This window comes from Nipponia nippon, unplaced genomic scaffold, assembly GCF_047370975.1.
Source record: "Nipponia nippon isolate SJK-2023a ecotype South Korea unplaced genomic scaffold, ASM4737097v1 scaffold_4, whole genome shotgun sequence".
In the NCBI taxonomy this organism is placed as follows: Eukaryota; Metazoa; Chordata; class Aves; order Pelecaniformes; family Threskiornithidae; genus Nipponia; species Nipponia nippon.
The window spans coordinates 34,912,867-34,938,517 of NW_028262358.1; the positions used below are offsets into that span (position 1 = coordinate 34,912,867).

Genomic DNA, 25,651 nt, shown 5'->3' on the forward strand with positions numbered 1-25,651 from the left:
GAAGTTACAATTACGACAGGAATGGAAAATATCCAGGACACTTGCAGAAGGCAGGTCCAGTTTAATTTTATCAAACTGTTTGATACAAAATGAAACTCAAATATACTGATGATATATATTGCAAGATAACTCTCCAGCTGAAATGAAATTACTGACATATCATGTGGAAGAGGCTGTGTGCTATCTTCGAAAATATGCAGAAAGAGAGAGACTAGCATCTTCCATTTCCTGAAATACATGGATTGGAAAAGTCAGTATAAACTTCAGAGCCTATTTCTTTCATGCAGCAAAACAGGGAGGCTGAGACAGCAGGAGCAAAATAGTAAGCAGCCACCAAGCCAATCTGCAGGCACAAGGAGGGTCAGGACCAATTATTAAATTCAAAACAGCATCTTGATTAGGGACTTTCATTATGAAGCCATTTATTTGTTCCATGATTTAAGCAACAATAAATCACGTAGCACGTGAGGTAGGGAGGAGACATGAGGAAGATGTTCAGCTGGTGGGAAAGGCAATGTTTTTCCAGCACTGGAAGTCTACCTGCATCCACTTAGAGTTTTGCATACAAACAGCTACATTAAACAAACGTGCATCCAGTGAAGCCCACCAGTCAAAAGTTGCGGTCTAGAGACTTCACATTGCCTCTGCAATCTACATTCACAATCCTGAGAGTATGGCACCATGCAGCACTTAATTCCATGAACACCTACTATTTTTCCATAGGGTTTCTGCTGTTTTAACTGTATGCGTGGTTATTCAGTTCAGCTATTTGTCCTCCTTACCCGGTGCATGGCCTGCAGGCCTGTTTTCCACAAGCAGCCCTGTAAACATCATTACTGAATTTCTTTGTGGTCTTACCCTCAAATCAGAGAGCTTCAAAAAATCGATGCATGTTTCTTCATAGCATGCATGGGAGAGGGGATGGTGCTGCCCCATAATGAGAGAGATCAAAGTTGCCAGAAGTTTCTTGCTAATTGTAGGTGCCAAAATGAAGGCACTCAGGGCTTAATTTCCCAAAGCTGTTGGCAAGCTTACAGCATTTTATACATTCAGCATGCAGCTCCCACTGATTTCCCCTCCAGGTGTGCGTGCTCAGCACTGCCACGAATACCATCTACAGGAAAAACACAGCACACAGTGAGTGACAAACAGAGAAAGTCTGAGTGGACTCTACTGCTGCCCAGACAGGGAGGAGAGCATCTGTTTCTCCAGCGCAGCATCCCTCTGCCTCACCTATCAGACACTCCTCACTGCTCCTGCCACGACAGCCACACCAGTGGCATCGGTGGCCCTCAGGGCAGGTGACCCAGAGCAGCTTCCTTCTCCACAGCCCGATTCCTTCCCAGATCAGCCAGCCCTTGTGTGCTGAAGGAGGCAGAGGTCATACCAAAATACAGTATGTGCTCATGTAACCAGAGAGCAGCAGCATGTCTCTTGAGCACAAGGCAGAGACATTCCTCATGCTTGGCATCTCCTAACCAAGTGATCAACTCTGCAACTATAACATGAAGCGCTGCAATGAAAAACTGAAGCTTTTAAATTAAAAAAATGGAAAAAATATTTTGTTACATGGATTTGTATTGATCACCCATTTTGGCTGCCATGGAAGTGTTATTAGTTTCAGTCAAGTAATAAAGGTCTGCACTGCAGATTTGCTGCGTTAAACAAGCTGTTCTTTTCTTCATGGACCAGCCGCTGGTTACAGGAAAGGAGGGGAGGGAGTAGGACACCCATTTTGGCTGAGAGTTTCACAGCTATTTGCAGACAACAGACAAATAGGAAGACTGAGGTCTCATGGGTTCAGTTCCAGGATGCAGATAGTCATCAGGACGAGCAGTTGCACACCATTCTGCTCTTACATCTTCCCTCACTTCTTTGCTTCTGTAGACAAAAGAAAAGATAAGAAGTATTAATAGCAATCAAGTCCCCACCTCCATATAAAACCATAAATGATAAGAAATAAGAACAACCTGGTACCTCTCCTAGACAGATAACATTACATATATTTTCAGTGTGAGTCTGGCCATTGAATCTTGGTCATGGTAACAAAAGTGTCTGAAGAAAGGTGAGCTACATGTAAGTTTAAACAGTAGCTGATACTCTTGGTGTGAGTTTGATGCATGGTCGTGGAACGTAAAAATTGCAATTGATTTTGCTAAGTAGCTATTTCAAAGTGATAGAGGTTTTTGCCGCACTCTCTGGGCAGCATCCGTTTCAGAATGCCTCGGAGACGTTGCCTCATTAATTTTAATGAGAAGCCCAGACGTGCGTCTGACACAACCATAAATTGTTCTTTCTCTGCGTGCATGTATGTGTGTGTTTAAAAGAGCTCCCTGTGTTACCCTGTGAAGGACCTGACTGTGTTACATGCTGACGTATTTAGGCACACGTCATCCTGGCTCCACCACACAGTTCCCTTTTCATGCTTTGGCCACCCTTTACAAATTACCTTCGTGCCTCTCCCTGCCATGCCCCGCATGCACAGACCTTCTTCCATCTCTCGGAGAGAAGAGGTCTTCCCACTCCAGACACAACTCTAGATAGAGGCCATACTATCACCCCCAAAATTCCCTCGCTCAGATACAATCCCAACAGCCATATATTCACGTCAGTACCACTCCATGCCCTGCACTGTCCTGTTTAAACCCTGCAGCCTCTGAAGAGCCCCCTCAAAACCTCTCGCAAGGGACAAGGTTAAGGTTGGCCCCACGCTGCAGGGCTGAGGACAGGTGATGACCCTGTCAGCCCAGGATGGGGATGAGGGAGGTGAAATACGGCAGCTCGCTCTCCTGTTTTCCCCATCTGACCGCCCATCCCACTCTGTGGCTGACCTTAGAGACACGAGCCGCCGATGGAAACCATTACCGAGGGAAAACTCCTCACTGAGAATATCCATTGTGGGAGGGATTCGGCTTTGTACCTCCTGTTAAGGAGTGTCGTGGAAAACCGGTGTCCTCAAAGCAGCCCATTCACCAGCAACTGTGAGCTCAAATCCCAAGTGTCTGCTGTGGGCAGTGGGCGCTGGCTACTTAAGTGACATTGCCAGATGGTACAACAGCCGTCTGTCCTGGCAACTATGCCATTTTATCTTACATAAGAAACGAAACGAACAGCAAAAGGTCACCTCCCATGGTACCTGTGCTCCTAAAGTGCCTTCCTCTCAATGCCTGCATTTCAAAGATGACCCATTTCCCCTTCCAGAAAGATCTTTGCTCCCTCCCTTTGCACAATAACCTTACTCCGTGACATGCTTAGTCCTCCTGGGGAGCAGCTCTGCCTGTGTTTCTCATCGAGGCTCCCCGCCGTCCCTTTCCTCAGCTACTTGCTAGGCATTCCACCGTCACAACCAGTTATGAGACATTTTCAACCCATCATCTAATTCTGACACTACCCAGATCATCTCAGACTGGGGAGGAGATGTTTGGCTTGGTCTTTGCAGGTTTCACTTTGCCTGACTGGTATCTACTCGCTCAGCAAATACCCAAAATTAAGGTAAACTTTACCATCTCTCTCTTTCCTTGTAGGACTCAATTCTTGCCCAGTTTGTCAGCCACTTGGGTATTCCCATCAGTGAGTATATTTATGTTGGTTTTAATCCATCTCAAAGCATTAAAGGCCACCCACTAGCTCTTTAAAAAGAGATGCTGCATCTGTTCAATGAGCAAGTTATAGATCTGCATTTGTAAACTTTGATTTAACCCAGATACTCGTGTGACTTAGGCTTCCTCCATTCTCTGTGTCCTGATTAGCATCTGCCTTTCTATAAACATCCCATGTAGCTTGGCAACACAGACTCTTTGTGTCCTGTGTGACCACTTATGAGTGCATTGCCATTTTGTCTTAATTATAAAAATAGAAAGTCTCCTCTGGGACCAGCAGTATTTCAGAATTCTAGGGTGTCCGTCTCACCCCAATGTCACAAAGCAGCCTCCTCTCCAGCCTGACTGGGTACATGTAAATGGAAACCTGAAGAACCACAGTTTTTGTCTCATCATCAAACCTATCAGTTCCAAGCCTTTGTCCCCTCAACCATATGTGCATAAATGCACTTTGGTTTTGTATGTCTTTGCCCTTTGCCAAAAGCAGCATACTTCTGTTAAATGGGATGCTTTTATTGAAAGTTTGTAACTAAATCTCCTTTGTCAACTCATTGTTTTCTGCTGCAATTGCTTCCATGTTTATTGCAAAGTAATCTATTCTCTACTTTCTGTTTACCCTGGCACTGGCTTTTGTGCCCTGGTACGCATCTTTAAGTAGATTCACTACCACTGGCTCACTGCTTGTTAACACTTCCAAGTACTGGTTTCACTAGATTCCCAGATTTCTGGTGCTACTTGTCAACTCAAGTCCACTTCTAGCAGTAACCTCCCCCTGTGGCCAGTCTCCATGAATCACCCACTCTCAGATCAGCTGCCAAACGGCTATTAACGAGCAAGGTTTAGTTTTAGCCAGCAAGCTGATAAAAATGGTCCACAGCATCTCTTGACAGGAGGTCTCTTGTACAGTTGCCTCTGGGATGTTTCTGAAGGGCTGGAGAGTAATCACCACCATGCTGGAATGGGCTGCTGATTTCCCATGCATCAGAGAGAAAACCTTCTTACTTCTGTTTCTTTGAAACACCATTTGCTTCTAGACAAGCTCAGACTCAATGCAACCCAATTCTTTTGATTCCTCACCAGGTTCTTTTTAAGCCTAAGGAACTGAATCTAGGTTTAACAGGTTTGTTTCCTTCTGACACTGTACAAGAGAGATGCTGCTGCCAGGGGTCCTGGTGTGGAAGACCAGCGATCCTCGTCTGGCACATGGTGTGTGGCAGCATGCAAAGAGTAAACACCATGTCCTGTTCAGGCTGGTCGTAGCCAGGGAAGCAGTGGAAAAGCTTTTTCCCTGACAATCGCTCTTTCTCTGGTCTTGTTTTTCATGTTTTCCTCTTTCCTCCATCCACTAGCTCTGTGCCCGCTCCCTTTCTTCTTCTCACAGCTTCCAGTGTGGTCTCTTTTCTTTCCACCCTCCACCTTGCATTTCTTTTTGTCTTTGCCTGGCTGCGCAAAATTACCTCCCATCCAGGGAGCAGCAATTCTCTACGCTTGGTGGACTGCTAACAGGACTCTCTCAAGAAAGCGCCTGCACGAGCAGCATGATCTTTGCGAGCCCAGCCTTTTGCATCAGATGGAGGGAGCCACATTTCATGGAATATGGACCTCCTCTGCAGCTGAGGCCTGCTGTTTGAGTTTCCATCCCTCGGGTGCAAGTGAATCTGAGCTTAAATGGGACATGTTCTCCAGTTCCTGCTTCTAAAAGTAGAACCCATTTAACTCAGTAGATTGCCCAGCTGGAACTGGCTATTTACAGCTGTACCTGAAGCTCCGATAAGATAATGGATACGTTGTAAATACCTATCACATTATGTTGCCTTTGGTTAGTGTTTGGGATCACAGATGAAACAAATGGCTCCAAGGATTGAATAACATCTCAGGGTTCCTCCTTGAAGCAAGCTGGGAATCCCATAGGATTTTTCAAGTTTGTTTATTTTACCAGAAATTTCCTGGGGACCTGGTAAAAATAATTTGTTTGCATGGTAAAAAGCATGTGTTGCAGCTGGGTTTCAAGGCAGGGAGTCAGGGTGGGCCATTTTTCCAGTTCATTCATTTAATAGGTGTACATTTCATTAAGTGAGATTGGACCTGATATTTATTGAAATTATTAAGGAGTGGGGAAAGGAGTGAAGTGGAAGGGCTTAGAATAAGGAAGCAAGCAGAAAACATGTGTGCACATCATGGGGTGAAAGAGGATTTGTTCTTCCTTCCTCCCTCTGCCCTCTCCCATTCCCAAAATTTAGTCTGCTTTCAGCGCAGAGAGAAGACAGTCTTCTGTGCGGTCACCGTGAGGTTCTCCCAAATTCTGTTGGTGATGGATGGGGAAGGAAAATGCAGAAAGAGGCTATTGGAGGAGGGTTTGTCCAGCCCAGGTAGCTGTTGCAGGCAAAACCTACACAACAGAGATGTGAGGCAGGCTGGTCAGGAAAAGAAAAGGCTGGTGTGGGTCATATGTGCTCCACTGTTGTTAGTGCACAGGGAGGATTTTCCAAGGGGATTGGGTGGGGGTTAGGCTGGCTCTTGGGGAAGGGGCAAGGGAAACACAGCAATCTCCAGCTCTTGTTTGGGGACAGGCGATTAACCCTATCTCCTTCTCTGCACCGCAGTCCCCACAGTTCACCAAGAAATACTTGCAGACCAGTGTTGCCCTGACAGCTCCCGCATGGCAGGAGGCAGCTGAGGTGCTGCTCTCCACCGACACTCAGCATGGCTGCTCTCATCTCTGCTGAAATGCTTTGCAGAAACCACCCCTCCAGTAGGAGTCCTTACGGGATCCACACATCGTTGCGCTCACAGACCACACACAAGCTGCAGTCAACACTGGATGCTCCATTTGCTTCGTGTTGTTCCTCTTGGAGAGGAGGGAGATCCCATTAAATGTGAAAGCTGTGCTCTGCCGTCTGCCCCGGTTTCCTGTCCACGTGCGTGCTGTAAGAGGCAGCCGGTGTTAACCTTTGGGGCACCATGCAGAGCTCATCAGCATCTGTCCTGAGGTCATCAATAAGGCATACTTTTTTTTTTTAATTTAATTAAGCAGATTTTTCTATTTAATTGCTGGACCCATCCATCCTTTGGCTCTGTGCGTCACTGTGGTTATATTCACACAGGCACCCCCAACCTGAGGAGCTGGAAAAAAGAATCCCCTGAATCAGGCCTGAAGCACAGCAGAAGATGTGGTTCTCTCCCCCTAGCAAACCATAATCAAGTTCATATGTGTCACTTAAATCCACTATTTTCTGTGCATCCAATAACTGCTGCTTGACCCATTAGGTGAAACAACTGAAAAATACTAGGCTCTTCTGGCACCAGAGCTAGAACCACAGCAGAGCTGCCGGAAAGTCAGGAATATTTATAAGGCAAGAAAGTCAGCAGCTGGGCTGTTACTCCAGGATTCAGGAGACATCAGCTCCCTTCCATGTTTGGCTGCTGTGCCTTCATTTTCACTCCCACCTTTTGTCCATCCTCTCGGAGGTACAGACTCTCTCCCTCATTAAGAGCTCATACAGTGTCTAGCATAACAGGGCCTTGACCCTGTGCAGCCCCAGGCCCTGCCTTCATAAATCAAGTATAAGAATGGGATTACAGCACTGTCACCCGACAGTAATAACATGTGCTCCAGGTCAGAGACACTGAAGGGCAAGAATTGCTCATTAAGGAAGAGAAAAATATTGGATTTTTCGCTTGACATTATCAGGAAAACATGTTCATTCATGTTTACAGAGTTATTGTAAGAGCTTCCTGCAACACAGATATCCTCTGATGGCAAAAGTGAAACTGCACATAGCTGCTCTAGGCTGACCTCCAAAACTGAACAAAGCCCCCACGACAGAGGGAGGGTTTGGGGCCCGGAGGAATGCCCCAGGCAGCGCTAAGCTCTTTGGCTGAAGGGAACCTCTGTGCTACGCCAAACCACCAAGTGGTCACACGTTCCTCGGCTAGACCAGAGCTGGAGGAAACAAGCCCCAGCCCTGCAGCGAGCGACTGAGGCCCCAGGGCTGGATTCACAGGCATTTTAGCCCCACTGCTAAACAGATCTGACCTTTTCCCACTTGGCTCAAAATGTAGTTCAGGGCCAGTGGCAAATTCTGCAGCCTCTGCCAGCCTCCAAGGAACTCTGGCCAATACTGGCACCCCAGCATAGACCCCCAAGTGTCTTGGTTTCAGGAAGAAGAGACTTTATTCTGTAGGTTAGCAGCTTGGCTTTTGTTTTCCTAGAGAAGACATTTTTCCTTCAAGGAAAGCAGCATTTCTAACCCATTCCCAAAGATATCCCAGCTCTTTGCTGCTTCTTTTCCAAGAAGTGAAGTTCCTCTTGGACTTGCAGAGAAACTTTGAGTTACACAACTATCGGAGAGCCAAAAAAGGAGAGAAGGCAGCCTGTGATGTAGTTTTGCAAGCCAGGTATACTCACATCTAACCCTGCTTGGGTACCTGGCATCCCGGTGATGCGTCTGAATGGTGGCAGGTATGGGTCAGGTGTGAGTTCTGCAGAAAAGGGATGTGATACAGCTAAAGCAGCCTGGCATCCTTGGCGGACCGGAGCCTGAGCCCTTCACCTTCTGAAATCTGTGAAATATTGTCCTATGACTTGTTGGGAATTTGGTGACTCAAGTAATATGGGGTTTCAACTGGCCCTGCTGTGGAGGGGAAGGCTGCTCCTTCCCTTCACTGCCCTGCTCGAAAGGAAGATAAAAATTTCTCAGGGCTGCAGGCAGGGCAGAGGTGAGGGCAAAAGCAGGGTCTGAAGCTCCTGCTGAAAGCATTAGTGAGGGACTCGGGGAGAGCTGAGTTCAGCTTGGCCAAATCCACTGAATAGTCTGGGGCAGGTCATTTCATCTCTGGTTCCCTGGCTGTAAAAGAGAAGAAAACTTTTCCCTACCTCAGAGTAAATCCCTTGGTTCTTGTCAAGCACTTAACTACTACAGCAGTGAGGGCCATATAAATTATAATTACACTGAGTGCCTGGTGCTGCTGCCCGGAACTAGCACTTCATTCTTTAGTGCACAAAATTTCTTTTTGGTGGGGAAATTAGCTGCTGCTGCAACCCTAATTAGGCTCCCTGTCTTGAATGACTCATTTCAGCATATAGAAATCCGTTTTCTTTGTCTCTAAAGGAAGCCTGAAATCATGTTTTGGAATTCAAACCAGGTTATATTTGCCCATAACACACAGCCCCCAAAGTCTGGTTAGGACAGGGTGGGGAGCCAGGGGTGTTAAACTTAGAAATGGATTTAATTAACCTTTGCTGTTTATTGCTTGCTTCCAGAGTTCAGCCAGGTTAGGAAAAGAACAAGGAATGGGTCACCCAGTGTTTACACGGGGCTTTTGAAGAATGGCCCAGACACTTTTTTCCCTCCCTTGTTTCTTTAAACATTCTGAGTTTAAAGCTGTGGCTTCATTTTGGAGCCAAGGAAGGGGGATGTTGATTCAGAGAATGGTAAATAGGTAGTGGTAGGAGGCAATATGAACTCCTCTGTGCTACCTTTAACACCAGTGTATCCTTCCACCTCCTCAGCTTGCTGCGTGCAGGAGGCGGTAGGAGAGCCTCAGCACGAGGGTGACAATTCATTTCCATGCTGTGTTGCATTGTGCTCATCTGTCTTCTTACTGTTCCCCTGTGAAGGATCTTTTTCATTCACTGTGTAAGCTGGGAGTATAACAAATTAGGGTCTCGTGAATGTTACGGTAAACCCCAGAGGTACCTTCCCCTATGAGACGTCTTTCTACACCCCCTTCCATGCAGAGCCTCCATGCCCTGACCATACGTTCATTTCTGACAGGAATGGACAGATCTGCCATATCCTGGGTGAGAGGGTGAAGAAATGTATTAACTCAGTGGGCCACTTTTGTTTTGGTCTGACAAAGTATTTCTGCTTCTCCATGCTGCATCTGTACCCGCACACACATCGGTACAAGCACAGCCAGAGAGGTGAGGAGGGACCTGCTGGAGAGGCAGGCACTGCAGCCCCAGCATCCTCTCCGGTTTTCCTGGGCTCAGGAAAGGGGAGGAGTGGTCAGCCTAACTGAAAGAAGATGCCGTTTACTTCCTTTCTCCCAAATGAGTCATCCCCAGATCAGGTTTTTGTTGAAAATAAAGTTACTGTGCACAATGTTGCAGAGTGAAAGATTGGTTTTCAGAATTTGATGAGCCTGTCCAATGGTATGGAGCAAGAAGCCACACAATTTAAATAGCTGTCATTAGACTGGCATAACCATGACAAGAAGCTCCAACAGTGGCTCTGGAACTTAGGAGTGACACAGGAAGGTTTAGGAAATGATTAAGCCACCAAATTGCACTGTGAGTGGGAAAAAAGAGACACTGCACTTTTTCAGCCCTTTATTTTTAGGGTTTTTTTGCCTGGTTACATGAAAGAGGAGAGGAGAGGAGAGGAGAGGAGAGGAGAGGAGAGGAGAGGAGAGGAGAGGAGAGGAGAGGAGAGGACAGGAGAGGAGAGGAGAGGAGAGGAGAGGAGAGGAGAGGAGAGGAGAGGAGAGGAGAGGAGAGGAGAGGAGAGGAGAGGAGAGGAGAGGAGAGGAGAGGAGAGGAGAGGAGAGGAGAGGAGAGGAGAGGAGAGGCGATATGAAGGAAAATAAAACACACATAAAAAGAAACAAAGAGGAATTTTACATACTTCAAAAAGCAGTGGTTTGAGTTCAGTATGTGACAGATTCCTTCCCTGAAGACCTTATATTAGATTTTTGGATGGTATAACCAATTTACATCCATTGACTTTGGTGAAGTCACACTTATTTACATCAGTTGGGAATCTTGTCCCATAAACTAGCAAAACAAAAGAAGAAAGAAAGACCAAGGATATGGAGATTACGCAGGACAAGGTTTTGACTCAAATGTTGTTTGTAGCGACAGCAGTGTCAGTCTGCAGTAACTCCATCGGCTTCCACCAGGAGTTTCAACAACTACAAGAGATGATCTTGGACTGGGAACTCAGTAGGGTATAGGCACAAACAGTTGTAAAGAAAGAAATGCCCTGCAAACAGAAGGGAAAGGGCTATAGCAAACAGAAAGGAAAAGAATATCAAATATCAGAGCATCCATGTGCAGGCTGCCAGAGTGTAATTCCTTCTAACAATCACCTAGAAGATACCCTATCGTTTTGTAATGAATGCAAGCTGTGCCTTGAGCTGGAAGTAGAAAGCAGAGGGTCCTCCAGTAGAGTGGGTGTGATGTCTGCAGTCATGTTTTGCCTTTTAATCTTGTTTTCACAGAAAGAAAGAAGGAAAGAAAGAAGAGAAGGAAGGAAGGAAGGAAGGAAGGAAGGAAGGAAGGAAGGAAGGAAGGAAGGAAGGAAGGAAGGAAGGAAGGAAGGAAGGAAGGAAGGAAGGGAGGGAGGGAGGAAGGAAAGGAGGGAGGAAGGGAGGGAGGGAGGGAGGAAGGGAGGGAGGGAGGGAGGGAGGGAGGGAGGGAGGGAGGGAGGGAGTGGATGACCTTTGTGACAACCCTGAGCCATGAAATGCTGATGCTGATTGACTCAAAGAAAGAAAGGTTCTCTGGTAAAGTAAGCTCAGTCAAACAGGGTGGAAAGATGACTTTATGGTTACAGGACAAGTCAGGAGATGGTGAGCCAACACTTGCTCCTTCCAAAGAAAGAGAATCAGGAATAGTTCTCTTCTCTTTGTTGATCTGTAATGTAATGGGAGTCGAGATGGTCTCTCATTACACTTTTGGACAGCGTCTGGGAGAGTGAAACCTCAGTCACGGCAAAGCACTTCTGGAATCTAAGTGAAGATGAAGATGTCATGGAAACTTGGATCCAGACAATCCAAAACATTCCTCCAGCCTTGCAGTGGAAGGCCGTGGAGATACTGCATGACAGTAAGTGGCAGTATTAGCAAAACAGAAGGGGATGCAAGCAAGCTTGCTCCTTTCTAATTATGGAGAAGAGCATAGTTGATTCAGCCTTAAATGGCCCCTGGAACAGGAACATGCAAAGAGAAAATTTCCACTTGGACTGAAATACTGACACAGTTGGTGGAAGCCAAATTCTTCAGCAGATTAGATGGACTGATAAGGTTTTTCAGATCTCCTTTGGCATGGAAAGCCCAGGGTTGAGCACCTTCAATATATTTATTGGGCAGGTTCCAAAACATTTCACTGCACAGATGCTACAAACCCTGTAAAAACTGAAGTGTCTACTGATGATATAATTGTCTGGGACAGAGCTGTCACTGAGTATCAGGAATTATTTCAGCATGTGCTTACTGAAGTTGCAAGTGGGGAAAGGTTTCAATTAAACAAAATGAAGTCTCAGTTGAAAAAAAAAAAAAGATGAAAGAGAAAGAAATAAGTATCCTAATTATTACAGATGCTGACCTCAAAATGCTAAATTTAAAGTTCTGGCTCTCATAAATGTTGTCTCCGTAAGTTCATGATAAGATTTTCACAACCTGTGTGAAATGACTTCCGAAACACTGCCAAGGCAGAGTGACAACACAGAAAGTTTAACCATTTGTAGTATGTACTGATATTAATCTAGATTGCATTTTTGGGGGCCTATTAAAAGAAACCAAGTTCTACACAGATGCTTCAAGTGGTGACTCAACAGCTCTACTTCACCCAACATGTTGCACGACTGAGTAGATGCTCGTAGTGCATGCAGAGAGCAATGGAGGTAAAAAAGCGAATGCTTGCACAGCTTAAGAAAACAATGCTCGGTCTTGCACATGGTTGTCCTGATTTGCCCAAGTTTCCCAAGGGTTATAAACAATGCAAGCAGACAACAGTTCCCTCTGAAACTGGAAGAGCACACTGTGAACCTTGAATTGATGACCCAGGATATGATTTAGTCACAGCAGACATGCTGTTGAGAGCGTATGCTCCACTTGTCAGCACTAACCTGATGATGTAGAACAAGCAGGAACAGCTCATGCAAACACAGTAAAAGCCTTGTGTGCTGCATCTCCTGAGAGAGGGGAATCCTCCAAGAATGAAATAGAGCAAGTATCAGAGCACACAACTGAAAACTCATGTACATGCTTACTCCCTGTATGTGCATGTGCTTCTGGGATGAAAGAAGCAGCAAGCAGGTGAAGCAGACGAGGAGGGCATACATAGCTGTGTCTAGCTATTTATGCATTCATTTGGAGTCAGGGATCGTCTCACCCTCCGACACTGATTAGCCCAGCCACACTGAAACCTAAGCCAACAAGACAGATTTTCTGCTGGTGCAAGTTTGCATCAGTCCACTGACAAAAGCAGGTCTCATCCTTGGGTGATGTGAAGCAGTGTCAGCCCACTGAAGTCTGTAGACCGATAACCCAGCCTTGGCTCTGGAGAAAGTCAACAGAGCAGCAGCAATCATCAGAAGCTGAGATTTTGGCCCACTCCCTTTTGTTTTACAGTAGATTAGGAAGACAGAGATTTCTCCAAAAGGCCAGTGAGGCGCACTGACAGGAGCGGGGAGGGGAAGGGGAGGCAGGGAGCCAAGGTAAGGAGCTTTGCCGGGCTTATTAGTGTGGGCTCCAAGCTGATGCTGCCAGAGCCAGCAGTGGGACAGGCAAGGAGGAGGTGGCTTGGGAGGCTGAGCGGGCAGCTGCCACAAGGGGGAAGAGACAGGCACCGAGGGACTGGCCTCGGGCTGGGTGAGAAGGCAGCAGGCCTGGGGGACGGGGCCAAGAGGAGGAGAAGGGAGCAGGACCCGGCAGCAGGACGAGTGGTGGAAAGGCATCTGCTGTCCTCTGACACATTCGTGATGTAACAGCAACAGCTACACCATGGGGCTTTTCTTGAGCCGTCATTGTGCTTCTTCAGCAAATTTGCTGGTGTGCTGAATTTAGAAAAGTCATCTTTAAAAAGAGAAAGAGGGAGACGGTGTTTCAGTAGAGGCGGTAACACCTAATGCTGAAGTTGCCTAATACTTCCTATTAAAAGGCTGTTTTCAGTTACTTATAACTTTGTCACACTAACCATCTGGCCTGCAATTCCCCATACTGGGTGTCTGCCTCGAGCTGAATGTGTTTTGTTCGTTTGTTTTTGCATTTCTGCTTAAGTGGTGCTGCTGTTTCTGAGAACAAGGAGAAGAAAAAGGCATTGTTTCCCTCATGGTGAAACATTCTTACTGGTCTGTGGCTCCCATGCCTCAGAACAGGCACCCAAGTACAGGCCTGCCCTCATATCAAGGATGTGCTCTTAGCAGCCTCATTACAATCTACTCCTGTTTGGCCACCTTATAAGCCAACATTTGCATTTTGTCTGCAGAAGAGGCAAGCCAAGCACTCATTTTCCCTGAAGCTTTCCTGGCTATCTCTCCTGGCTTTGTGCCCCATCTCTTCCAGCTCCTCTGTGCCACCATGCAGGAGATGTAGGTGCACACACATGTTCCCGCCTGGGGACATAAGGATCGAGCAGGATTGCCTCTGCCACTGCTCCTGGTGAGATCTCTGGCTTTGAGAGGACTGTTCCCACTCTGCCTTTGAAGGCAGAGGTAAGTGGAGACACAAACTGGAAGGAGCTGGGGGGTAGGGATGAAAAAACCATGAGGCACCAGCCAGAGCTAAGAAGAGACAGGGTATGAGTGAGAAGGGGCAAGACAGAGGCAGGGAGTAATGGTACATGGGGGTACATCACTCAGGATCTAAGTGATAGAGCAGGAGCATTAAAACCACAGAAAGTTCTCCGTTGGAGAGTCTGCGCCTGTACACCTCAATGTCCCTTGGCAGCCCAGGCTCCGACACCAAGCCCAGCATGCTCCTGTCCCTGCAGTCTGCGGGGCTGATGGGCTGCTACCCTCCCGTCACCTCAGGTGGGAGAGGGCTGCAGATCTCCAGCTCCCTATCCCCTGGTGACCTGTGCCAGGGCCAGCCCATCTCCACACTGCACCCTCTCTAAGGGGTAAGAGAGAAAGCTCTGAACCTTTGTTGTGGTTCCCCCCCCGCCCTCCCCCCGTAAGCCTATGCAATAGCACATGGAGAACTATGTTAAAGGAACATTATGACTGCACAGCAGAGTGAGGAAATGCTGGTCCGGAGGCTTTCCATACAGCATTAATTCATCTCCTTTGTGCCTGTGTGTTATAGTACAGCCTTTAATTACATGATCACGTAGCGTTTTGTTGGGTTTTTCCCACAGGACCCCTGCATCCTTTATTGCCAGGCTGGAGGGGTGTGTAGGAAATGAGGAAGGGGATTGGAGGTGGAGAAGAGATGATCTGGTCATTAATGCAGCTGAACTCTGCCTAGCCCTGCTCCTACCACTGAGTCCTTGTGTGCTACTGGCAAGTCACTTAAATAAGCATTTTCTAAGTTGGCCACTACCTCCTGTTCTGTTTGCCAAGCTACGGACACCTGGGGCCAGACTGGCAAAAGTGCTGAGCGTTCTGCATTGCAAGCAAAGTTGCTGGGAGCTGTGCCGTCAACATGAAATTATGGGAGTCTCTGGCACTAAAGGTTCCAGAAATCCTGGCCACTCTTAGAAGTTCCCTGCCCCACACTCTCACTCTTCAGCTGAGGATGTGTTTTACCCCTAGAGGTAGTTCACAGCAGGCCATCACAGGTTTGCCAGCGATTCCCTTTGGGTGGCTTCAGTATCAAAACCTGCTAACAAGGATATTCTAGGGGCTGCTTAGCTCACCTTTTTTCTGTCGTCTCAGCTCTATGTCCTGCCCGAAGAGGTTCTCAAGTGCTCATTTTATTTATTCAAGAACCTTCCACAATATTAGAGTTTCTTGTCTACACACCATTGTCCCTTCCTGCTCTCCTCTCCAGTCTTCTCAGCAGTTCTTATTTTTCTTTTTCTTGTTCTTTTCTCTCAGTAAGTGCCCAGCTCTCACATTCACAGAAAACAATTGGTTTTGTTATATATCTGTAACTTTGTCTTTCACAATAGTCACTTGGAGGGTAAATCTCTGCAGATTTAAGTAACATGCCAATGTCTAAACATATACAGTACACAGACAAAAAAAAAAATCCCAAAAGAGCAAACTTGTAGAGCTGTAAAGTGAACAGCCAGAGTGAGCAGTCCCAACTCTAATGTCTTTATCCTCGTTCCACTTTGGTAAAGTGGAAGCAGTACTAGCTCCTTCCTCTTTTCATAAGGGCTGTGGTAAGGAGAAATCTGTTCATGTTTGTGAACTGCTCAGATTTAGAGTGAAAGTGTCACAGGAAAGCCCATGAGGAAATGTAATCAGTTTGTGTTCTAGGCAGAGCTTAAGTGGTGTTTAGTAAATAAGGTCTGAGGTCAAGTGAAGAGGGTAAGAAGAAATTCTGAGCAGTTACCCAGTGAGCATGGTGATGATCTGTCCTATACAGTGACAATCATGTGACTGTGACACAATGCAGATGCATACAAAAGTTTGAATTAAGGCATGAAGAGCAATCACGACTTTAGTATTTCTTATTTCTGAGCATTTCATGTTTCCAACCTGAGTGTTTTTTTAATGTCATTATTAAGAGGTAATAAGGACACTGATAATATAAAAATAAGTGCCCATCTAGCTGAAATACTATGCAGTTAACACATTTAGAAAAGAACTACTTGGTTATCCATTTGTCCTCTGTGACAGTATGGAACTGGACTTTATAGGGTACATGCCGCTACCTACTTTTGAAAGCCCCAGACAAAGAGCCTGGGGAGATATTCATATTCTTATGCATTTCACTGTAGTTTTTCCCCACAACATTAAGGTTACATTTTCCCTTAACCCAATTTCCTCCCCTTTTTATACCTTTACATACAAGCACTGTGTTAAAGACTCATTGTCCTTACTGCTCAGAAATCAATACATATGAACAGGTATTAACATGCCCCTACAAACACAGGCAGCCAATACATAGCCAAACCAAGCAGATTTGGATCATTCTCCCATTGCACTCTTCAAAAACCCGAACAGGCTTGGACAATTTCTTTAGACCCTCAGTCCCTGCTATTGCTTTGCTTTGAAGACCATCCAGGTTATCACTATCTCCCTCATTTGGTAGGCCACTGATTTCAGAGCAAGATCATAACTTCCTGGTCCTGTTTTGTGTGCTCTTTGTGCCAGCAAGACCAAACTCCACTGACCATCCTTGTGGTCACACTGCATGCCAAGATCTTATCAAATCTGCTCCAGGTATTGGCCCACCTACCACCTTCCATTTGTTGAGCCCCACATCTGGCTTTAACCAACACACTCACAAGTTCTTTCAATATCACATCTGCCAAGGTTTTTCCTCCCTTCTCATAGGCTGTGTATTTTGGGTTGATTAATAGGTGTTTGTTTTGCGGGTTTTTTTTCAAGATGAAATGGCATTTTTTTTGGCTGGCTTTCTGCTCCTCCAAAGTCACATTGTATTTGTTCTCTGCCTAAACTTGCATTTGCAATTCAGCCCAGTTAAATAGCATTTGTTAATGCCATTAATGGGCTTTTAACTCCCCGCAACCCGATTAATAGTGGAGATACTAAGTATACCCAGAAGTAATGTTTACAAAAGCATCCACGTGATTTAGAAGCATGAGTCCTGTCAAATGTCTCCGCGTCAGCTTTGCCTTTGAAAGTGAACTTCACAGTCTGGCATGGACCCAGAGAGCTGGGAGCATGCTCCATTTTTTTGGGGGGGGGGGGGGGGGAGTTGCAAGCTTATCCCTCTGTAGCAGGACATTGGGGTGAGCATCAAATCAAAGTTGATTTGCGTACACTGACATTTTTCCTTCCTTCCCTGACTGCTAGCAGTTTTTGCAAGATCTTGTTTTCTGCCTTATATTCTGTTCAGCCACTCTTTTTGTTTTGTCCTTGTGTTTTTAAGGAAGCAATGGGGACTCTGTCACTTCAGGCTCCATCTCATTTATGCATGGATAAGCTCTCCAGTACTACTTGTTTTCACAACCTCTCTTTCTAAAATCCTTTCATCTTTCCTTGGCAGCAAGAACTTCCTTCAAATTCTTCTTGCATGTACCCTTTCCCTGCAGCAGGTAATGACTGAGCATTCAGATTTGGTTGCTTTCCCTACAGCAATGGATATTAACATATCTAAATAAATACACGTATTTATGCAGGAGACAGACAGGTATCCACAACAGACAGTGCTTGCTGTGTCCCTCTAATACTCACCTTTCTAATAAGCCTCACAAATGCCTTATCTCAGTTGAGCCACCCTCTGTTTGCTTTCAGATCCCTGTATGGGCCAGTCCTAATTCTGAGGGAAGAACAAGACTAGACACCTAGCTTCTTTCCTGGGCTCCTCCTTCAGGAAGAGATTGTTTACACCTCAGTACATCTGAATAATTTCCCAGAACAGCAGCTAGCTACTTGGTGCTAATTCATCGCAGCAGAAGCCACACAGCTCCATCTCACTCAATGCACAAAAGCACTGAAGCTCCAGGGTCCCACATCCTGCTCCAGCTGTGAGTTCTTCCCAAACATTCATAAAAGGAGGAGGGCCTACATTTCCAGCCAGTGTCCACATAATTAAATTGCTGCAAAGTTCCCCATTGGCATTCCCTGACCTCGGGTCGGTGCTGACCGCCTTAAAGAACAAACTCAACTTTTGCATCCATCCCCTTGTTGTTGCCCTGCAGAACCTTGCATTGCATTCTCCACCTGAATTAGAGGTATGGAGCTAGTGGGCCATCCGCTGTGCTGACATACAGAGACAGTTCCCATATTAGCCCTGAAGAGCCAACTTGTCTTGTTCCAGACACTGTATTAAGCCTGAATGACATTCATCAATGATTCAGCAGAGACTTGATGGCTTTTGGCTCCTGCTTTCTTGTTTGCATGGCAAAAGAATGCCATCTATGATAATTCGGGGGCCTTGTCCATGCTGGCTTGCTCTGAGGTCTGCTGTTTGACACAAATTGAATTTTCAAGGGATGATCATGCTAGATGAGCACATGCTTTCGGCTCCTCATGCAGCAGGAGAGGAGTGGTTCCTTGTCTGTAGGCAAATGCACGATGTCCCAGCAGAGCTGCTTCCCTCTCCCACTGACAGTTTTTAGTCACCAGATGACTTGCAAAGACCAAGATAAAGGAATGAAAAGAGAGGAACCTCCAAAGTTGCTCCATGGAGCAGGGGAAGGATGGGATGTGACTGGACACTGCACCAGTTCTCTGCGTTTCCCTAGTACATATAACTAGATATTACAGAAGAAGTATACTATTTAGAAGTCACAAGATTTCCCATCACACAGATGGCAAGGATTGTCTTTAATATACATATTTTTTATATTTCTAAAGCCCAGTGCAAGGGGGACTGATCTCACTCAGATCAGGACCCTCTGGGTGCAATGTGGTTTTGAGCACCATCTCAGGCACTGTTTTACAGTAGCCTGGCACCTCCTGTGGCCCTGCAGAGAGGGAGACCACTTCAGTGAATCCTGTTTGGTGGAAATGTAATATGTTTGAAGAAGCTTGATGGGATGGTGATCTGGAGTGGCCTGTTAGCACATGGTTAGAGGGTGGAATTAGACCTATATCCATCTCATGGCAGCTGGCATGACAGAGAGGGGCAGAGTTAGCCAGGGGGGTCCAAGTGTCATTTGGTACCTGGTGAATGTGAGACATGGACTAGTCAAAGGGGGGATGGAGGATCACAGAATGCACCCAAGGAGCAACTCTGCTGGACTGCACGCTGCTTCCCCATGGGCGTCTGCCAAGCACAGCCCTGCCTGATTTCAGACACCCTGCTGTGGATGTGTTTCCAATAAAACAAAAGAGAAAAGGGCTTTATTTCAAGAAAAAAAACACCCACAAAGAAATTGAATAAATGCTATTTGAATCCTCTGTCTCCTTTTCACAAGCTTAATAGAGAACACAGATCCACCTCAAAGTCCCAGCACACCACAGAGGGACTCTGAGACCACCTCTGCAGGAGACCTGTCTCTGATGTGGCCCCATCCACAAACCCCTCTGAAGCACTCCATGCAAAGGCAAAGCCAAACCAGCAGCTCCAGCCACTGAGAAAGCAGCTGGCTTTGATGGAAAAAAAAAAGTCCGTGTCTCTCTTGCTCATTAAAAGCCTTTGGGTTTTGCTGAAGACAGTCTTCTAGATTTAGCCAGGGAGCAAAACATCACCTGTTCTCCTGCACAAATGCTATGGTTCTCTGGGGAAGCAGAAACCAGATAACAGGAATGGGGTTGCTCACAGAGGGCCCAGCCTTCCTCTGCCCAAGGGCATCAAGGGCATGCTTGTGCACTGCAAACATGAGCCGTGGTTGGGTAAGCCTGAAACCTCCAGGGCCCTCAGCTTCCCTGTCAGATTATGGTCTGACACTTCTTTAGAGGTTGGTTCAAGGAGGGGGGGTGCAGTGTGGGAGCTGTAAGGAAGTTCTCTGTCTTCTTGGAGCACTGGGGAACCTCAAGCAAGCAGTGTGATGGATGAGGGGTGTCAGTGAGCGACCTGACAATGGAGAGCATGACTTCTTCCATAACCAGCATCCTTCTCTCTAGGGCAGGTTTATACCCTGCAAGGACCTATCTACCTCTACATCCTCCCAAGTGGTATGAAATTTATTAACACGATCATTATTATTTTTTATGAGGACTTTGCAAACATGAGGTGAAGATTAAGCCCTAGTTGTAATAAACTCTGCATCAGCTGTACAAACCTGTCCCAAAGAACCGATAGACACAATGGAGCAAGGGCATAAATCACAGCATGGGGACTGAGGGTGGGAGGGGGAGAATCAGGAGGGTAAGAGTGGCTGGATGATAAAAGAGTTGGCAGATTGGTCTCAAGGGCACAGTTTGTGTCTGATGGTGCATAACTCACATGTGAGCTGTCCCTATGAATAACAGCCAAGCTTCACCTCTGTTGCCTTCTCCTTTCTTCACCTCTCACCATGATGCCTACTGGAAGTAAAACTCCAATCACAGATCAAGGGGAAAGAGAAACTGGGACATGGGTGTTTACAGCTTACCATGTTCACATCTATGTCAATGTCCTAACTAGTGGTTAGGAGGACATCTGCCAATGCATGCAAACACATGTTGAAGAAATTGGTCTGGCAAGTTCAGAGATGGTTAAAAAAAAAAAAAAACCACAGGGAGGTCTGTAAGCAGGAGAGCTCAGGCTGAGCCATTAAGAGTTGGCCAGTCATTAGGAACGCAGCAGTGCCCTGATGGCCACAGCATGATAGACAGGAGATCATCAGCCCTTCAGTTCATCAGACCGTGGTGAGGGGGCACATCCCCTGCAAGTCAGCACTGAAGTTACTGGGCCAGGGAAGTCTGCAGAATGGCATTACTACCAAGGCACGATATCCTCAGGTAGTGCAACTTAGTGCAGCTTCACTAAAAAGTTAGGTGATGATCTGTCCCCAAAATTTTTTTTTTTTTGGCTGGTTCAGTGTGTGAACTTTTACCACAATCAGAACTCTACCCTGTTGTTATTTCGATAAGAGACAGAGGATGTTTCGCAAAACTTTGTGGCAGAACACGTAACGCTGGCCAGAGGGCTGTCAGATTTGCAAAACTGGGGGAAATGTTGCAAACAGGCAGACTGGCGCCATTGGAGAGCAATTCCGAAAAACAAACTCCCGGACACTTCCCGCTTTCTGCCAGGCACCCAAACACCCTCCAGATATGCTTTTAACAACTCTCCTGCATCCCAAATGCTGTCTAGCCTCCAGGACCTCAAAGCATTGCCCCAGCATCTGCAAAAGGATATAAATAATGAATATAGAAATCTTATAAAAAAAAATAAAGAAGCCAGAGGTTTGACTATAAGCGTTTAAAAAAAGTATTGGCTTTGCACTCAATAGTTCTGCAGGAAACTTGCCATCCCGCGATGCCAATGACCGAAAATGCCACCAATATGTCCCTCTTAGGGGCCACCCAAAATGTCTGAGTAGATGGCCACGACATTGTGTGATTCCTTAAAATAAAATGACTATAATTGTGGTTAGGCTTTAGCTATCCAGGAGCCACATGAAAGAACATAAAAGCCACAGAATAACTTAGCTACATTGCCTACTGGGACTTTGCCAGGGCTATTTCTGAGATGTTGAAATCTCTATCTCTGCAGAACTTATGCTCAATTTCAGGTTCCCAGTTCTCTGATTTACCTCGCCTGGAAATCAGCTGTATCACCTTGAATTCACTGGTGTTTGTTCTTCCGCAGCCGAATCCTATCATGGAAATGTAATTAAGGATAAGCTGTTCTCTGGCACCAACCTTGCTCAGGAGGCCCAAGTCCCACCCCAAACCCAACACAGTCTAAAGAAGAGGCGGTCTGTTCCAGGACGTTGCATAGGAATACACGACTGTCCTGCTGAGTCACCCTGATAGAAGGAACCTCTGCCATGCAAAGGTATGCAGTTATTTTTGCTTGGTGCCTGATCACGTGCAAAGCCAAGCCAGCTCACCCAAGTATAGGAAGGGGAGGTAGGGAAGAGCTGCAGTTTGTGATGGGAGCAGCACAAGGGGATGGCTGTGCCAGTGAAACTGTTCCAAAGTCTTTAATTATCTGCCACCGCGTGGCTGGTGCTCTTGACTGCTTTTCAAATAACAGAGCTGCAGCAGCAGCAGAATAAGTAAGAATTATTACCTACAACCACAATCTACACATTAGGACACACGTCTAATGCTGAGAGACCCAGAAATGAGGAAAAACATTTTCTCTTGCAAGGGGACTGGTGGAATCCCTGCATTTGGGAGGAAACTCCGGAAAAAGGGGGACGGTACAAAAATCTTGGGTCTCTGTATGGGACATTTGAGAACGAACTTTCAGTCCTTCCTTCCCCCAGAGAACGCAAGCAACCATGAAAGAGAAGCCATTTCCAGACAAAGTGACTTAGGACCCTAAACCCACATTTCAGAAGTGGATTAGGAGGAGGGCTTTCAGGAAGAGAGGTTCCTAAGGCCTATCAGGTTTTGAAAATAAGTCTTGGGTCCTGAAAGGTTTAAACCGATTAAGTGTTTAAACACCCTAATGCCCAATTTTTAAAGCTGCAGAAGTTCCCACACCTGCTTCCATGTTTGTACCCCGCTCCCATTCCTCCGCAGAGCTATGCTGGCACTGTGGTCCCGCCAGGCAGCTGCAGCAGCCTTTGTGCCCTGCTCTTTGCATATCATTCCTAAGTTATTAGAGCAAAGTCGGCCAGTGAGCAGAGTCTAAGTTGTTAGGTTCAGAGTCGGCAAGTACAGTAGCAGTGTAAACAGCAGACACATCCAGAAGCTCCAGTGCCGTCCCCTCTGTCTCCAAGGCTCATGCTTCTCTGCTGTCCTGAATTTCTGAATAGTTTCAAAGCTGATGCCAGCCCTGTGCTACCCCAGCAGAGCAGGTACAACTAATCTAAGAATTTTGGTGGCTGGGGAACAAATAGCCTTCATATATCACCTGCCTATATCAGTAGTAAAACCTTCTCAAGCTGCCCCACTGATACATGGCCAGTGATTAGAGAGAGCAGGAGAGAGGGGCAGCAAATGGCCCACCCCACACAGAGCACATTTGCATCTTCCACTGTTTGTTCAGCCATGATAGTCCCCAGTTAGCAAATCCCCAAGGTGCTGCTCAGGTAAGCTTGAGTAGGAGAGTCCATGTCCCAAAAGGAGCTGTTGGTGTTTCTAAGCCATTCAAAGAGCCTGATCATCTGTTCATCTCCTCTTCCCTCTTTGTCTCTTGAGTTCTGCTTTCATTCCCTGTTACTTGCATTACAGGTGCTTGTGTGCTGATGTTTAAACGTCTCATACTGCCTGTCCCTGCTAAAGTCATCTAGCTCATGAAACCCCTTTGGAAAAATGTGTTGATCTTCTGACACATTTCAGCATGGACCTCACACACGCACCAGGAGCACCTGGCGGGACTATGACCTGACACACCGTTCCAGGCACGGAAGGGTAAGGGGGCAGGACCCTCCCAGTTCACGTTGCCCTGATCAGGAATTACACACCCAGGCAGGCGATGAGGTCACGCAGCTGCACAGCTTTGCCCACCGCTGTCCAGGGGATCTCCTTCTGCTTCCGTCTCCCCCCTGCAGTCACAGATAAATGTGTCACGGAGCAGCTGAGGAGGGACCTTGCTAGTGCTCCCCTACCTGGGTGGAAGGGAGATGGGTGTCGTGCCAACTCCAGCTCCAGAAGTCCTGCTATAATGCAGCAATTTTAACTTTTACGTAAAGCCAGTTTCCAGGCATCTATGCTGAGAAAAACTTGACAATGTGAACCGTAACAGCTTGAAAACTAAAAGGCAAATAAGGCCCCTGCCCCAATTACCTTTCTTCTTAGTGCCTGTGCTCTTTAAGGCAAACCTCCAGGAGTCTGACCCGGGGACATGGGACAGCTGAGGCTGGCGATAGCACGTAAGTGGCACGCAGACATTGTGCCGTCCTGCACAGAGGTGAATGCACTGGCAAATAGGAAGGCAAGGGATAATGTGCTGTGCTAATTATATATATGCCTGTAACCAGGGAAGGGCCTACGTACATGCCAGCGCCTGGAAGAGCCTGGAAAGACAGGCATGATAAGCAGAACTGCTATTTGTCCTTTCCCATCTCTTCTCCATTCAAGGCACTTACACAGAACACAATTAAGGATGGTATTTATTTATTTCTTTGAATGAAAAAAAAATTTGTGCCTGTGATTTGGGAGGAGAGCTGCCAGAAAAGGAACTGGAGCCCTTCCAATACCTCACAGTCTAGTAGTTAAGCATTGCCTGAATTGGGCACCAGGGAATCTTGAGTCCTGCTTTCTTCCACTCACTGGTTTATAACTCTTGGCATTTAAAAAGGCACCTTGTAAACATTTATTTCATTGTTCTTCAATATATAATTGAGTCATTTGCTGGCTTACCTTGTTAGACGGAGGAAAGCACAGGGAAAAGGGAAGGGAAAGCTTCCCTGCAAAGGGAAGTTTTCTCTTTTCCCGGCAGCTCGGTGCCTTCTGCTTCCCGCCAGCTGCTTTCCAGCTGCCTCTGAAGGGGAGGAGGTCACCTTGGAGAGGGTCTTCTCTCTGCACTGCCAGATCTTCCCTCACATGCGTGGCACCTGCTTCATCTTCCCGCATCAGTGGTGCTCAGCTGGCTGCTGTGCCAGCCCAAGCCCCAGTCTCACCTCCCAGGTGAGCCAAGTCAAGACCTTCTGCACGGCTGGTTCATGTGAGACTGGCATGGAGGTGTGGTTGCCTCCTCCCAGCCCTCCCTGCTGAGAAATGTGGTTGCTAGTCTCAGTAGCGGTGCTCTGAAGTTTGCCCAGCTATTCAGCATGTCCCTGCTATCCATGTGAGGGTGGCATACGCATAATGCTGTCCCCAGCGTGCCTGGGGTTGGCTGGCTCCCTACTCAAGTCAATATGATTTTTTTTAAATGTTTTATTATTATTATTATTATTACTTGCATTTAATGCACAGGCCAAGGCTTGTTTGATGCTGTAGCAGAAGCCCTGCCTCTCTGTTATACCTTATGTACAAAGTTAGTGGAGATCTTTGCTGCGTTCCAATAAGGGACTGAGCAACAAATCTGCTGGTTAATCATTTATTGCTGTGTGAAGCTGCTGAATAGCAAATATGCTAGAAAGGGGAAAGGAAAGGGCATGGCAAGAGATTAACTGAGGACAGTCAAAAGTCAACCAGAAAGGAGCGTGGATGAGGCTGGAAAGGTCAGGTGGCAAACAGAAAGGCTACTGTAGTGTAAACACTGCCTCTCAGCAGCTCTCAGTTCTGCTGGCACTCGGGTGGTGGGGAAGGGGAATCGACTCTAGTCAGAGAGTGAACTTTCCAGGAACGGACTTCTCCAATGGACCACTGCTTCTGCAGTGTGGTAGGACTGGTGGGGCAGAGCACAACATGTATCTGATAGGACCATAAGTAGAGCTTGAGCAGAACAAATGCTCCCCTCTTAGAAACTCATGGGGTATTCACTTTAGCCCTCCCACAGCTGAAGACCAGTGGGCTGGAACAGTGAATATGGCCACTGCCACCCAGGCTCTGGCTGCCCCTGACCACCCCAGTTAGATGGTAGTTAACTAGGAAAGCAGACATGACCACCCAGGCACCGGCAGGATTAATGGTGTGTTTTTACTAGTCTGTGGATGGCGGGATGCTCAGCCCCATGGCAGCAGTGTCTGGGTAGGCAGCAATCCCACGTGGGCTGAGACAGGGTCTACCCCCATGCTAAGCACACCTCCAGTA

General features: G+C 46.7%; 1 long non-coding RNA gene across 1 annotated transcript; it reads right to left on the minus strand.

Moving 5' to 3' along the window:
- Window positions 1-460: 460 nt before the first annotated feature.
- LOC148053253 (uncharacterized) lies at window positions 461-24,749 on the minus strand. Its single transcript, XR_015708757.1, has 3 exons — window positions 24,317-24,749; window positions 23,419-23,499; window positions 461-1,881 (listed from the first exon to the last, which is right to left on the minus strand). It is a non-coding gene; the product is annotated as an uncharacterized LOC148053253 (long non-coding RNA).
- Between the last annotated feature and the right edge of the window lie 902 nt (window positions 24,750-25,651).